This window comes from Lagopus muta, chromosome 1 (genome assembly GCF_023343835.1).
Source record: "Lagopus muta isolate bLagMut1 chromosome 1, bLagMut1 primary, whole genome shotgun sequence".
Classification (NCBI taxonomy): domain Eukaryota; kingdom Metazoa; phylum Chordata; class Aves; order Galliformes; family Phasianidae; genus Lagopus; species Lagopus muta.
In genome coordinates, this window is record NC_064433.1 from 64,020,946 (window position 1) to 64,034,246 (window position 13,301).

At 35.9% G+C, this 13,301-nt stretch overlaps 1 long non-coding RNA gene across 1 annotated transcript in view; it reads left to right on the forward strand.

The window, feature by feature from the left end:
- LOC125686618 (uncharacterized) overlaps positions 1 to 9,821 on the forward strand; it is a 59,459-nt gene extending 49,638 nt beyond the window's left edge. The window contains exon 11 of the long non-coding RNA XR_007373851.1: positions 9,713 to 9,821. This is a non-coding gene — a long non-coding RNA (uncharacterized LOC125686618). The remainder of the gene's footprint in view (positions 1 to 9,712) is intronic.
- The last annotated feature ends 3,480 nt before the right edge of the window (positions 9,822 to 13,301 follow it).

Here is a 13,301-nt window from a genome sequence, read left to right on the forward strand (position 1 = left end):
ATTAGCACATTATTTTAATTTTACATATTTCTCTATTTGAAACTGATCCCTTTTGTTGTTATTATTTTATTAGCAGCAGCATTTTACCCAGACTTTTATGCAGGTTTGTGTGTATGTGTGTTCTGACTTCTGAGAAAGAAGAGATAGGAAAAAATCTCTGTATTTACAAAGAGTTTCATCCTGCGTCTGTAATCTGTTCTTCCTCACTTCTCTTGGATATTTAAAAGATATTCTGGATATGTTAACAGAAGGTCATTTCCATGGGAGACTCTGCTGGGAAGAGCTGGCAAACTAAATAAAAGGAGAAAGAGCGTAAGAAATGTTAATGTCACCATTTTACTGATGGGGTTATGATAAACACACTGAAGTCACAGATTAACCCTGACGCAGAGCCAGCAACTGAACCCTGCAGCACAGTCTCTGGCTTTAGAAAAGTCATAGCATCTTTTTATAAGGAGTTTTGTCACGAGTGGCAGTGAGTCAGAGGTAGTAAAAACTAAACGACTTGCTGTTGATTTCTTTATAATGGCTTACATCTTACACCCATAGCAGCAATACTGGAAATACACTTATAACAACTGTATTGAGTAAAGTTGTCTCAGCCATCATCTATTTCATTATTAGGAATGCTGCGTGTTATAACACTCCTTTTTTCCCCACAGTATTCTTGGTAATGGTCTGACAAAGGTAATTAATGAAATGCTGTTTCCGACTTCAAATTGTAAGTAAGTTTACCCTTCTGCTTCTGAAAGCTATCCTTGTAGTGAAGCAATGAGGACTTCCGTCTATTATTTGTAAACTGTCGAAGGCTGAATAATCTACTGCATTATAAGCAGCACTCTCACACACAGATATTCACATACACTGCAAAAGAATTTGTGCTTTGTCTGGAGTAAAATGAAGTCCCAGAGGTAATTTCTGTACAGTGTGGGAAACCGTGTCTCCTGCAGGAAATTTATAGCTGTGATTGTTTCAGAGAAATGAAAACTATAGCATCAAATGTTTTTAACAAGAATATTTGATTGTTTCATGTTTTACATCTGACTCATGCCACTGCAAATTTAAAGAAGTTATAAATCCTGGACAAAGTTTTAGGTCACTTTGTAGGAACTAGTTTGACTAACTCCATTATATTGTTTCTGTCACATTATAAAGTGATTTACTGAATACACATTTAATTTGTGCTCATTGTGGTCTGCGTTAAACATAACAGGGTTTATACTAAGGTTCATAAAAACCCATTTGGGAACAACATTAGAAGATAATTAAAAATAATCATTTATTTCAATTTATAACTGAGAATAGTTGTGCAGAAATAACAGATTATTGGTCTTAAGAAGGGCTCTTTTTCCACCTTATTTAGATGTAACTGAGTCCTGTAAGAGTGATGACCAATCAGATGAAAGCCTGTCCCTATGTATCCTGAGGCATTTGTTCAGGTCTTGCCCTGGAGTGATGTGGGCAGCCATTTCCAATGGCCATGCTGTGGTTGGACAGGATGTATGGAGATGGTCAGTCATGGCAACCGTAGAACAGTCCCTTACATGCTGTTTGCTATAGCAACTGACATCAGCGTGCTGATGAGTTTTCTCATCTGCTATGATTAATTTACTGTACAGCTAAGGATTTGTATGAAGGAGGGGGAAATGAAAATTTTTAGACTTTCTGCTCTTTTTATGCTTGGCTTTATAAAATAAATTTTGAAAATAAAAAAGTGTATGTATCAAAACAGAATATGATAATTATTTTTTTGTTTGTTTTCATGAAAGAGCAGGGAACTACTTTCCTAATCTGACACTACTCTGGAAAAAAAATTACAAGTAAATTGTTTTGTTATGCCTTTTCCTCCATGCATCCCTCACACACTTTTTGGGAGCTGGGACAAAATCCACTCTCTCATACTTGCTGCCCTTCCTCTTTCCAGCTGCCCTTTTTCTCTGACAACATATTTTTGAGTGCGCTGTTTCCCTTTTGTTTTAGCTTCTGTGTCGGTGGAATGAGCATAAAAACGGCTTGCCTTTTCCACAACAGCTGTGAGCCAAAGCTGATACATCAAATACACATTAAGTTCAGTACATGCTAATGTCGAATAAGGACAGGGCAGTAATTATTATTTATGTGGATTAGTTGATTATAGCAATAATCAAAGTGAAAGATGAAATTTGCCTCTTTGGACTTCAGCAGATTTGAGAGGCTGCGGTAGTCTTGTCCTCTGACTTTCTACTGAGATGAATTTTATCCCTAAATACAAAAGTATTCCAAAAGTAACACTGAATGTATCTTCTAATATATAAGAAAAGCACTACACTCCAACTTTCACTTAAATTATTCACCCCTTTTTCCTCAAGTTTTTTTAATGTGACTTAAATACAAAGAACTCAGACTTTTACCGTCTTGGAACTGCCTTGTAAGGGATGCCAGGAGTCAGAGAGAAGCACCAAATTGTTGCTTCAAAGCTATCATTCGCTCTCTGGGTTTTGGACCAGGCAAAAGGCTAGCGAACTTATTTTAACTCCATACTTAAAGCAATTCCTTCCAGTATCTTTTTTTTTTCCTCCTTAAATCTTTTAGCGTAACCTGAGTATTCTGCTAAGACGCAGAGCCATTCTTGTTTGTTTTTTTTTTTGAGAATGTTGAGGAAAAATGGGAAGGATAGATGGATGATGCAGACACAGCTAGCTATATCCCTACAAAATACCTACCTACCAGCTATATCTCCTCTCTTGCCTAGTTACACTAATAATTTAAAGATAAACATCAGACATTTTTCAGCAACCCCCACACTGAAACAATTGCATGTTTCATAGTTTCCTAAAGCCTCCATGAAAGTCAGCAGATTTATGGTTTAAAGAAAAACACGCTATCACATTCAACAGCTTGCAAAAATAAACTTCCTCCCAAATTTGACGTTCCCTGATTGTGGTGCAATTTTTTTTAAAGGGCAGTTACAGCTTAAGACTTCTGTAATTGTTTAGTTGAAAGTTGCTTGCTGTTTCTGTGAAGTGTTCACACTGCTTGTCCACGTACTTCTGTTTGCTCCTGCAGTCCACTAGCGCTATGCTTGCTCATAGCACTAAATGCAACTCATTGCTAGTACATCATACAAAAGCTGATCTTAATAAAGAAAACATAATCTTCAGCCCCTGAAAACATATGTATTCGTGTAGAAATTACTTTTATTCTCTAGAAGCTAATCAGGTTTTTTGGGATGGACTACACTTCTGGAGCTCCATTCTAACCTCAGAAGATCGCAGTTCTTCTCACAGTGCCTTCATGTTCATGAGCAGTTTTGGAAATGGGGGTGATTTTTTTTATCTTCAGGTTCTCAATCCAGTCTCCCAGGTGCGATTATCTCCAGAACACTCATTTTCCACCTGATACCTGAACGTGGCACAAGGAAAACAGTGGTAAATCTAACTCAACATCTGATTAAAGATCATGCATAAAATGAAATGAGTCTTCAATGTTTTCTGACTCTTCCTGATTAAAGAGTTGTTTTCACTTCTTTGCATAATATATTTGCATAATATTTGTTTGTCTAATGCATCCATTTGCCAGTTATGGTCCCAGTATTTCCCTGTACCTACAGGAACTACCACTGCTATCAAAACGTGTTTGACCTTACTTTTATGGACTTGGATCAAAATGACAATGTAAGGAACAATACATTCAGTCACTCTGCAAAGCCCATAGAATCCTTCATGCTGCTCGGAAATGCAACCCCAGTAAAATCAGGGAATTAGGAGATGTCTCAGAAAATATATCTGGACTCCATTTCACTTATTTTCTGATGTACTATTAAAAATTTGGTTATGTCATAAATGTATTTGTTGAAATGATTTATACATCTGATGGAAAGTGGCACTTCATCAGGATTACAGTTCTGTTTTGTTTTGTGTTTTTTCTTTTTCCTGATACATTCTAGATTCACTGAAATATTCATCAAGAGAGATTCTATGACTCTGAGGCAGAACTTAATGGGACTAGGACTGGGGTTGATTGTTGAGGATGCCCGGTCAGAGGCCATAATGTTCATATAAAGTGTTATTATTTGCAATCATATTCCTGGCCTGATCCAGCAGGAATTATATAAACACCAGTACGGTATGTGGCCACTAATTATACAAGATATGCTCCAGTATTAATGCCTCCTATTTTATGATGTTGGCTGTGGTGTCAGGCGGATGTTGGTGGTATGGCAATAGAGCTTGAACCTTCCTGCCAATGTTCCATTCCATTCTCTTGCTGTGTGATGTTTGGCAGCAGAGGAGCAGTCTGACAGAATGTTGTCTGACACAGAAGTGCATATGAATTAAAGGTGTGTCACTGAATTCCTCCATGTGGAAACAGTGGCACCCATTGACATTCATTGATGCTTGCTGAATGTTTTTGGAGACCAAACACTGAATGTGAGTACAGTGAGGTGGTGGGTGGTGTGACAGAAGAGGTAACAGTGACAGTGGTTCACCTCTGCTGGTACATATTTTTCCAAGTGCAGCATGCAAGCTCTTGTTCATGGCTGACAAAAATGCATATTTAATGGTGATGAATATATTGAAAAATTGGGTTTTGTAGCTGAGAGTTTGCTCTATCAAATAGTATTATATTATTGTTGTTTCCATGGAAATAAATATGAACCGTCACTTTTGGAGTAACCTGTGTAATTTAACTGGAAATTTAAAACCTGTGTGTAACAAAGAGAAGATTAATGTAACAGAAGAGCTTTCAAATAAGAGTAGCAAAATCCTAATTTGATAAAGCCCAAATCCTAATTTAGTTAAAACAGAATTTGATCTGCTTATGAAAGGGATTATGTATGTGGTTGCCTGTAATTACCAAAGGAAAATGAAATACCTCAGCAGGCCCATTCCATTCTCATATTTTTAAAATGCCTTCTATATTTTTGTGTTCATTTTGATACCAAATGGGGATGGTTTTTGAGCTTAAGATACGATGAAAAAATTAAACTGTTGCTTTCTTAACTCTTTTGTATAAAAAACAGCTGTAAATTCAATCTCTGTAAAAGTTTGAGTGATTGGTCAGGTTGCCCAAACAGCAATTAAGTTTTGTGCATTCTTCTTCATTTGTATTCTTAGTTATGCTTGTATTTCTCAAAGTTTATCTTCTCTACAGGGGAGAAGAAGTGACAAAGAGCTGATGTGAGAATCAGAAATTATCAACAAAGGAAAATGCTTACAATTTCCTAGTATATATTCCTACTATATTTCATTAGTATAAAATTTCTCCATCTTCTCTTTTCTGCCTGCTCATTCCAAATCTGAAAGACCTGCAAAATATTTTTTTAAAAGGAATTCACTGTATTTTCAGGGGGAAAATTTGTGAAAACATGATTGTAAGATCTTACATTAAGTTTCTCTTCCTTTGAAATGACAGAGATAATTAAGAACATATTTATGTATTGTGTAACTTTATAACTGAGTTCACTAACGGTTATCTGTGAAAAGACTATGGAACACTTGGTCCCAGTTACCATAATTGTCATAACCAGGATAGAACTGATTAAAATTAAATTGCAGGTCCATCGGCTGTAGGCTTCTAAGAAAACATCGATTCTTTTGAATTTAGAAGGAGTATTAGAAAGACAGATAGCTTGTTCTAAATTTTCAAAAATCAAAATTCTCCTGAGGAAAAAGTGTGTAAGAGTGTAAGAACTAGGTAGCCTATAGTGATATATTATGTATTATATGGAGTCCTTGTTTTCAAACCAACACAGGAAAACACGAAGATTTATGATTAATTAATCTAAAACAGTTACAGGTACATCTTATCTGACAAGTGGTTTGTCATTCGCAGTCTGTAAAACTAAACAGTTTTAGCATCTGAAATGCTAGAAGAATGACACTGTTATCTGATAAGATGTACTAACAAACAATCATAAAAATAGGTATTGGATAAGGTGAATTGAGGTCTTTAACAAAATGAATTTACTATTAGTAGACTTTCATTCTTCCTGTCACCTTTGAAAATACAATGATATTTTTCTCTCAGGATATAAAAGAGTCCATTCCTTTTTATGTGATTTATGGGAGGTGGAAGGTCAGTTTTAGTAGTGTGTCCCAGATGTATCACTTTTAGTTGACAAAAAAAAATAATAAAAAACAAGATTACACTAAGTCTTAATTTAACTTATTTATGCCCATAAAATATCTGACATCATAAGTACAGCCCTGTTAATCAATCTTCCCTTCTTCACAATGCTTTTAGCTGGCTTAAATCCTGTAGCAAAGCCGTGATCTGGTTACTGCTAAACCTTGGAAATTTGATTTGATTGTAATTTTTCTAAACCTTATAATTTCTCTTCTGTAAGTCTGAAATTCAAAGGATAAGAACTAAATTCACAGATTCTAATTTTGGCCATCCAAATGTTAGTCTAAGATCATTCTGAATGCTTCCAACTTTGTTAAGATTCCAGAGAAAGAAACAAACTGTTAGAGGGTAATTTGCCCAAATTATTTTAAAGATGAATTCCAGGGATGGAATTAGTTTCTTCTTCTTTCTCTATTATTCACACAAGGATCTTCTGATTAGTTCATAGGGTCGTAGATACTCCTGCTCCTCCCACATATGTGCTACTTCTAGTTGAATTCCATGTGAGACCTTCTAGTACTGCAGGGCTAGCACAGTAACAACAGTCTGGATGTATATCTGAAAAGTCTGGCTCTGGAAAACATGTGAGGAGACTGAGTACCTCTGAATGTTGCTTTTTTCTCATCATTTTTTTTTAAATTACAGCCTAGTTTTGGTTTCTCAGGTTATTTTTTTGTGTCTTTTAGGAGAAGCATAATCACTATACACAGAATTACAGGTGTCTCAGAAGGCTTCTCTACTGTTTCTAACGTCAAAAAGGACATTGGCAGAGTCTGTCTGTCATGGTTGTTGCTTTGTGTGTCCTGCTACATAAACAGTCTAAATTCCTTCTGCCTATCAGATCTCTATGAAGTCCAAGACGTAAACTGGTGATTTTGAGAATGCTCATGTTTCCCTAAGGCACTAACCTTCATCAGACAATTTTAGGCTTTAATCAAATATGAGGTGCCTATTTTGGTAGCACTTGAAACATATTTCATTTTTGATTTCCAGTACTTTGATCTTCTGTAGAAAAGGTGGGAAGGGGTAGGTGAATGGAGAGTTATCCCTAAATGGAAAAAGTTGTTTACATTATCAGTCACTTAAGTGGAGGTGGTAGTACTCAGCATGGGGAAATTAAAAAGACGCTAAGACTACATGCTAACGTGTTATACATGGTCATATTGGTTAGAAAAAAGACAGAAAGATTTCCCAATTTTTTTTTCTGTATCTGTTTGTTTTAACTTTTTTGTTGTTAAATTTCGCAGAACCCTTAATTTGGATGTGAGGAAATGGATGTGTTTAAGAGAAAGGGGCACTAAGAGAGGAACATCAGGGCACCATGTCTGGGGTTTGAGGGCCTGAGCTCAATTTTCACTTCTGATAGTGTTTTCTTGACTCAGAGTGAACAGTTTACTTTTTCTTGGGCTGCTTCTGCAGTTAGAAAATTAGACTACTCCTGAACAGGATTGTAAGAAGACTACATTATTCTTTGTGGGGTGCTCATGCATGGCACTATGTGACTGCAAAATACAGGTTTGTCAAGATCTGAATGACAAAAAGGAGCTTCAGTTTTTCGTTCTATTACTTTTCCTTGCATGGCAGAATGAAGATTTGAACAATTTAAAGCAAAATAGGAAGGAAAAGAAGAAAAATTCTGTTGAGAGAACTTTTCTGAGATCTGATACCTCCTGCAAATAAAATTAACCATGGCATGTGGTAACATTAATTTCCTTGTAAAATAACTGAGCCAGTTTTTAATTGTCTGCTTACAAAGATTTGCATTGAACTAGAACTGATCCTAGTATCATTTTCCTTTCAAGGAAATATGCTGTACAAATTTTCTTGACTGAATGCCTGCTTAATTTTGTATTTTTGGTCATATGCTAGCATCTGATATGTTCAGTTAAATAATCTGTAGATATTACTGTCCCCTTGAATAAAAGATCTGGACTTCAGAGCAAAACATATTCCTTCTTCTGATATAAACCCTGTACTTTTTAAAAAGCATACATTTTAAAAAAAATAAAAAAAGCCTGCAAAACATATGTACCTTGAGTACCATTTCTGAAAGTGAATTATCGCATACCATTGCTATAGTGTAGGAAAACAGCCACCATTTTTGTGCTGAATTTTAACTGTAGCAATAGAGTAACTGTTAAACTGAGAGACAGACAATGTAAATCCAGAAGCAAGTAATATGTATATTTCTACCATCTGGGCTTTTGCTCTTTCCAATATTTGTTTGCTAGTTCATTCTCCTATCTATAATCTAGAGGTTTATGGCAAAGTAAACCTATTAATCCTAACAACCATATTTTCATTTGGAAGCTGGACCAACTGTCAATAAACGTTGAAAGAACTGCTCAGTCTTCAGAGGACATGTGTTAAAGGAGAGGATTCATGCATTACACAATTGCTGGAGAAAAAAATCTTTATTGAGCTTATTTGTGGCTGTTATTGCTCATGAACCTTGCCGGCCTTCCCTCATATTGGGAGGCTGAAGACTTAAAATGCCATCTCTTTGAGGATTTTTCTGTGTGTGTCTTACTTTAGACCTGTATTTCAGCATGGTCTTCATCTTTTATATTAATCAGAAGTCTTTTTAGGTTTAGGTCTATGACCCATCCAATGGCGAGGAGTCATTTCAAACTTGACAAAAGTTGGTTGATGTCAGTGAATATGCAGGTACTCAACTGCAGTCTTTCTACTGAATTCTGTGTGTTCTGCCTCACTTCACTGGGGTGAAACACTGCGTCTGTGAGTAACATAAACATATCTTTCCCCACAGTTTTTAGTTCAATTCCTGAGACTACTTATGTGACAACATAGTAATCAATATGTGAAGAATCTGCAATGAATGTTGTCATTACCATCACATAGTCCACTATTTAAATTTATGCTTTCACTTTGTGGTACTTTATGATCAGGAAGTAACAGAGTAGCAGTTTTATTTTGGGAGTATACTGCTTACTTGTGTTTGAACAGCCTACATTTTTACAATATTTATGCACAAATGGAATGTGTGATATGTAGCTGAAAATGAAAAGGCATATCTAAATTTTAAGCAGTGTTTGTGCAGAAAGAAGTCCTGTGATTTTGCAAAAAAATGTGTAAAATTTAAGGCATTAGAATTACTAAGGTAACTTTGAAATGCCACACTACGCTACATTAAGCTATGTTACATTACGTTGTGTTACATTATGTTGTGTTATGTTATGCTACATTACATTGTGTTACATTACGTTGTGTTGTGTTATGTTGTGTTTTGTTGTGTTATGTTATGTTATGTTATGTTTGTGGTCTGATTTTCAAAAATTCTCATTCCTTTGGATGCAATAAGATAATCGTAGAGTTTAAGTATCTTGGCAAATAATAGTTTTGGATTGGAAAGTCATAGATTTTATGTTCTATCTATGTGTAGGATTTCTAGGTGCCAGGCACTACTCTTACATGAAAGTTGATTCTTGGTGGTGGTAGTAATACAAGTACTCATCTACATCTAAACTTCTTTTTCAAAATGCATATTGGCTAATGTTTATAAACATGACAAAAAAATTTAACATGTAACGTCACCCATAGTATTAATGTTATCTCACATGAGGCTTGCCTTGCATTTTCACAGGTGATTTCAGAATGATCTCCTGGACATATTATCCTGCTTTTCGGGAGCTCCAAGTCATTGTCATTAAGCTGACTCCTGTGATTCTTTTATCCTGTATGCCAACTTTGCAGTCAAGGTAACTGCACTATGCAGCAGCATTCCCAAGCTCGCTTGCAAGTAGGTGTTTTACACAAGAATACTGTGTCATGCACACCAATGTCAGTGGCACAAATTCTCAGGAGCAGTTGGACAACTGCACTCTTCCCCAGCTCACTAGCACGCAGACTGCGCTGACACTTCGTGGACGACATGTAGACCTGCCTGTCAGAGCCTGCCATCTGAGGAGTAAGAGAACAGCATCCAATAATAATATTCTGTGATGTTCAACAGCACTTCCATCTGTGGTTATAAACAATTTACAGCAAAACAGAAAAGTACCTACTGTTCTCAACTTTTTTTTTTTTTTTCCTTGCAACCTCATGCTTCTTTAATCTTCTTAGGATTTTTCTCAGTTTGTTTTTCAGGAGTTTATTTGATTTATGGTTTTATTAATTTTCCAAGAACTTTTGCTAGTAGCATGATTTGCCTGTGTTTTTCCAACAGGAAATGAGATCAAGACTGGTGCGTGATGCCAATTTTCAAAATTTTATTAACAGCAGAGAAATGTTTCTTGGAGAAAAGTTGGGTTTTGCCACCTGTGTTCTCAGTCCTGAAGATAGTTTTCTCTGAGTACTTGAGCAAATCGTTTCACAACACTCCACCTCAGTTTCCTTCTTTTTATAAATGGGGATAATAATACTTGACCCAGCCTAGAAAAACAGTTGAAAACACAAATGGGAGTGATAGCTGTTATATCTGAGCCAAATCTTGAAGCCCTGTTGAGGTTTTCACCAAGTAGCTTTTGATGTCCTATTCATCATTCTCCAAATTTTAGGGAAAAAAAAAGCAAACATCTAATTGAATTTGATGGAATCCTTCACTTCTTCACTTGGATAGCATCTAAATTGTCAGCCAGAGTTTGCTTATGTGTATGCTGAACAAAAACTATAATGCCTTTATTGCTGAAGTCTCTAGAGGAGTAAGTCACTTTTCACTACAGTCTGAGAGAATGTCCCCTCTGTCATCTACTGGATTCAATGTGTTGGATTGGGTGTTCAGGAAGAAAAAAGGCAACCAAAACCCAAACTGAAATACCGCATTACTCAATGGAAATTTACTTCCAACTGTTTTCAGTGTTTTTAGGGTTACCCTTGTTACAGAACAGCAGTTGCTTCTTCCAGTTGGCTCTAACACAGTACAAAATGTCTCCTTGCACAAGCCTAATGCTAGCAAAAATCATATTTCTTTACTAAAACATTCTAGCTCTAATGTGATTCATTTTTTACTCATAGCATATGATTACCTCTTTTAGAATGAATATCAGTCTCTTGATAGAGGTAAAATACTGGAGTCATGTCCTGTTTCCTGGAATTTTTGTCTGATAGCTGTTCGAAGTTCTGGCCCTAAGCCATCCAAGTAGTGAATTTAGAGCAGATGCTGAGAGTGTTCTAACTCTCAGTCTTTTAGAAGTAATATTTAAGAAAATTGGAACAGTCTAATTAATCTTAAAAAGAGTATTCAACTCATACTTTTTCTTCCTAACTCCACTAGCAAAAGGAAAAATAACAATTCCACTTCTAGTCTTTCCTTCAACCACTTCGGGGTGATCGGAGAGCTTTTCTTGTCTCTGAAGAATTGACTCACTATGATACTTTTTAGAACAGGTTATTTTGATTGCACTTTCTGCAGATAATACTTTCTTCTCTAACATGTGTATATTTGAATTCTCAGTTTATTATATTCCTGTTGCTGTTCTTAGTGGACCTCTAATGTTTACAGAGTGAAAAGAAGAGGGAACTTGTTTTTAGTACCATATTTGTGTCATATGACACTGTAACAAGGAAGACTGATCTGGGTGTGAAAGCTGTGCATGGAAGGTCTAGATAACATGCTGATACTGAATCCACTGGGAGGATACAGTGAGAAAATCCTTGGAACTCCATATAAACAAGGTCACTGTTTTAATGGCAGTATGTGGAAATTCACGTTTAGCTCCAGAGAGAGCTCTTTCTTCTATAAGTTTTGGAGAAAACCCTGCAGGTAGTAATATTTTCCTATATACCGATAGATCCCAAAATACCTTATAAAAGCATCCATCTATAGGAAAACAAATAAGCCTCTGTGTGGTAGCAATATAATCCCCGTAGATAACCAGTGCAGAGAAAACAGATAAAATAATTTTTTGTTTCTCCACTTTTTTTTTATTCTTAGTAAAACAAACTGCATTATCAGTGTGACACAGACATGATCATGGTTGTCAAAATTTCTTCAGTAGTTCTATTAAAACAACCGAAGCTAAGCAGGCAACATCAGGTTTGTCAGTCTGGATTGTACACAACCGAGTAACCATGGAGTTGAACAGTGTAACAGAGAAATTAATTGAGTCCTTTTTTTACGTAACTGATTTTTAGGGAGCTGCACCATCATAAAATTGAATAGCATATATAAATTATGAGCTATGGAATCAAAAATTGTGGATCTAAGTAGCTTGTACTTTAAGGGCTACCTTAACCATTAAGTTGGAAAGAACGTTCTTAAAGAAAAAAAAGAAAGTTAAGTCTGACTAATGTTTCATAGGAAGCGGAGACTGTGCCATTGGTTTTTTAATATGGAACAAAACCTATTAAGCACCTCATGATGTGAAGGCAATTCCAAATTCTATGAACAGAATTTTCTTGATTTACTGGCAATACATTCTTTAATGTTACAACAAGTGGCCACCAGGATGGTTTGGAGCCAAAACAATGTTCAAGTAGTCCCACCCTTGTAATTTTCTAGCCTGGTTTTGGATTCAGTCACTTAGAATTCCACGTCTAGTGAAAAAAAAAAAAAAAAAAAGACAATAACCGTTTCTTCTTCATAGTTCAACAGTGTTGTCTTTCTGAAAAACAAGCTCATGTAATACAGTGATACTTTAAAGAGAAATGGCCAACATAATCATTATCATCTTTTTAATCTGAATCATATCTCTTTTTAATAATCCACTAAAAACCAGTTTGTGCAAATTCATTTTGATCTCCATGATGCACGCAAGACAGGGCAGAGTTGACCAGCTGCAGTTAACCTACTGCTAACCTCAGCCAATAGATTGTTCCATGCTCCAAGCAGATGTTTCTCCTTTATGTTAATGGAACTCTTGTAGACCGTATCCCTTTCCAAGAGAAAACACCAGCACAGCTGGAAACTGAGAGGACTCATCTCAATACCAGAAACAAAGTGCCAGCAGCATCAGCAGCAGTTTATTAATAAAAATTCGTGAAAAGAAGGGCATTTTCATTTTGTTTAAAACAAAACAAAACATTTTTTCTTAGAAGGAAGACAAGAGTGAGGACAAGTAAGATGTCAGTATCAGAATACTGCTTGCTGAAGTATCTAGGGAAGGTAAAGCACCTATGAAAAGCAAAGAACAAAATGGGAGCCACTGTTCCTTTCAGCCATGTAGAGTAGAAATACTTGTTGCTCATTTTCTCTTGCCATGCTTTCTTTCATGTTGGATTATGGGGATGGAAGA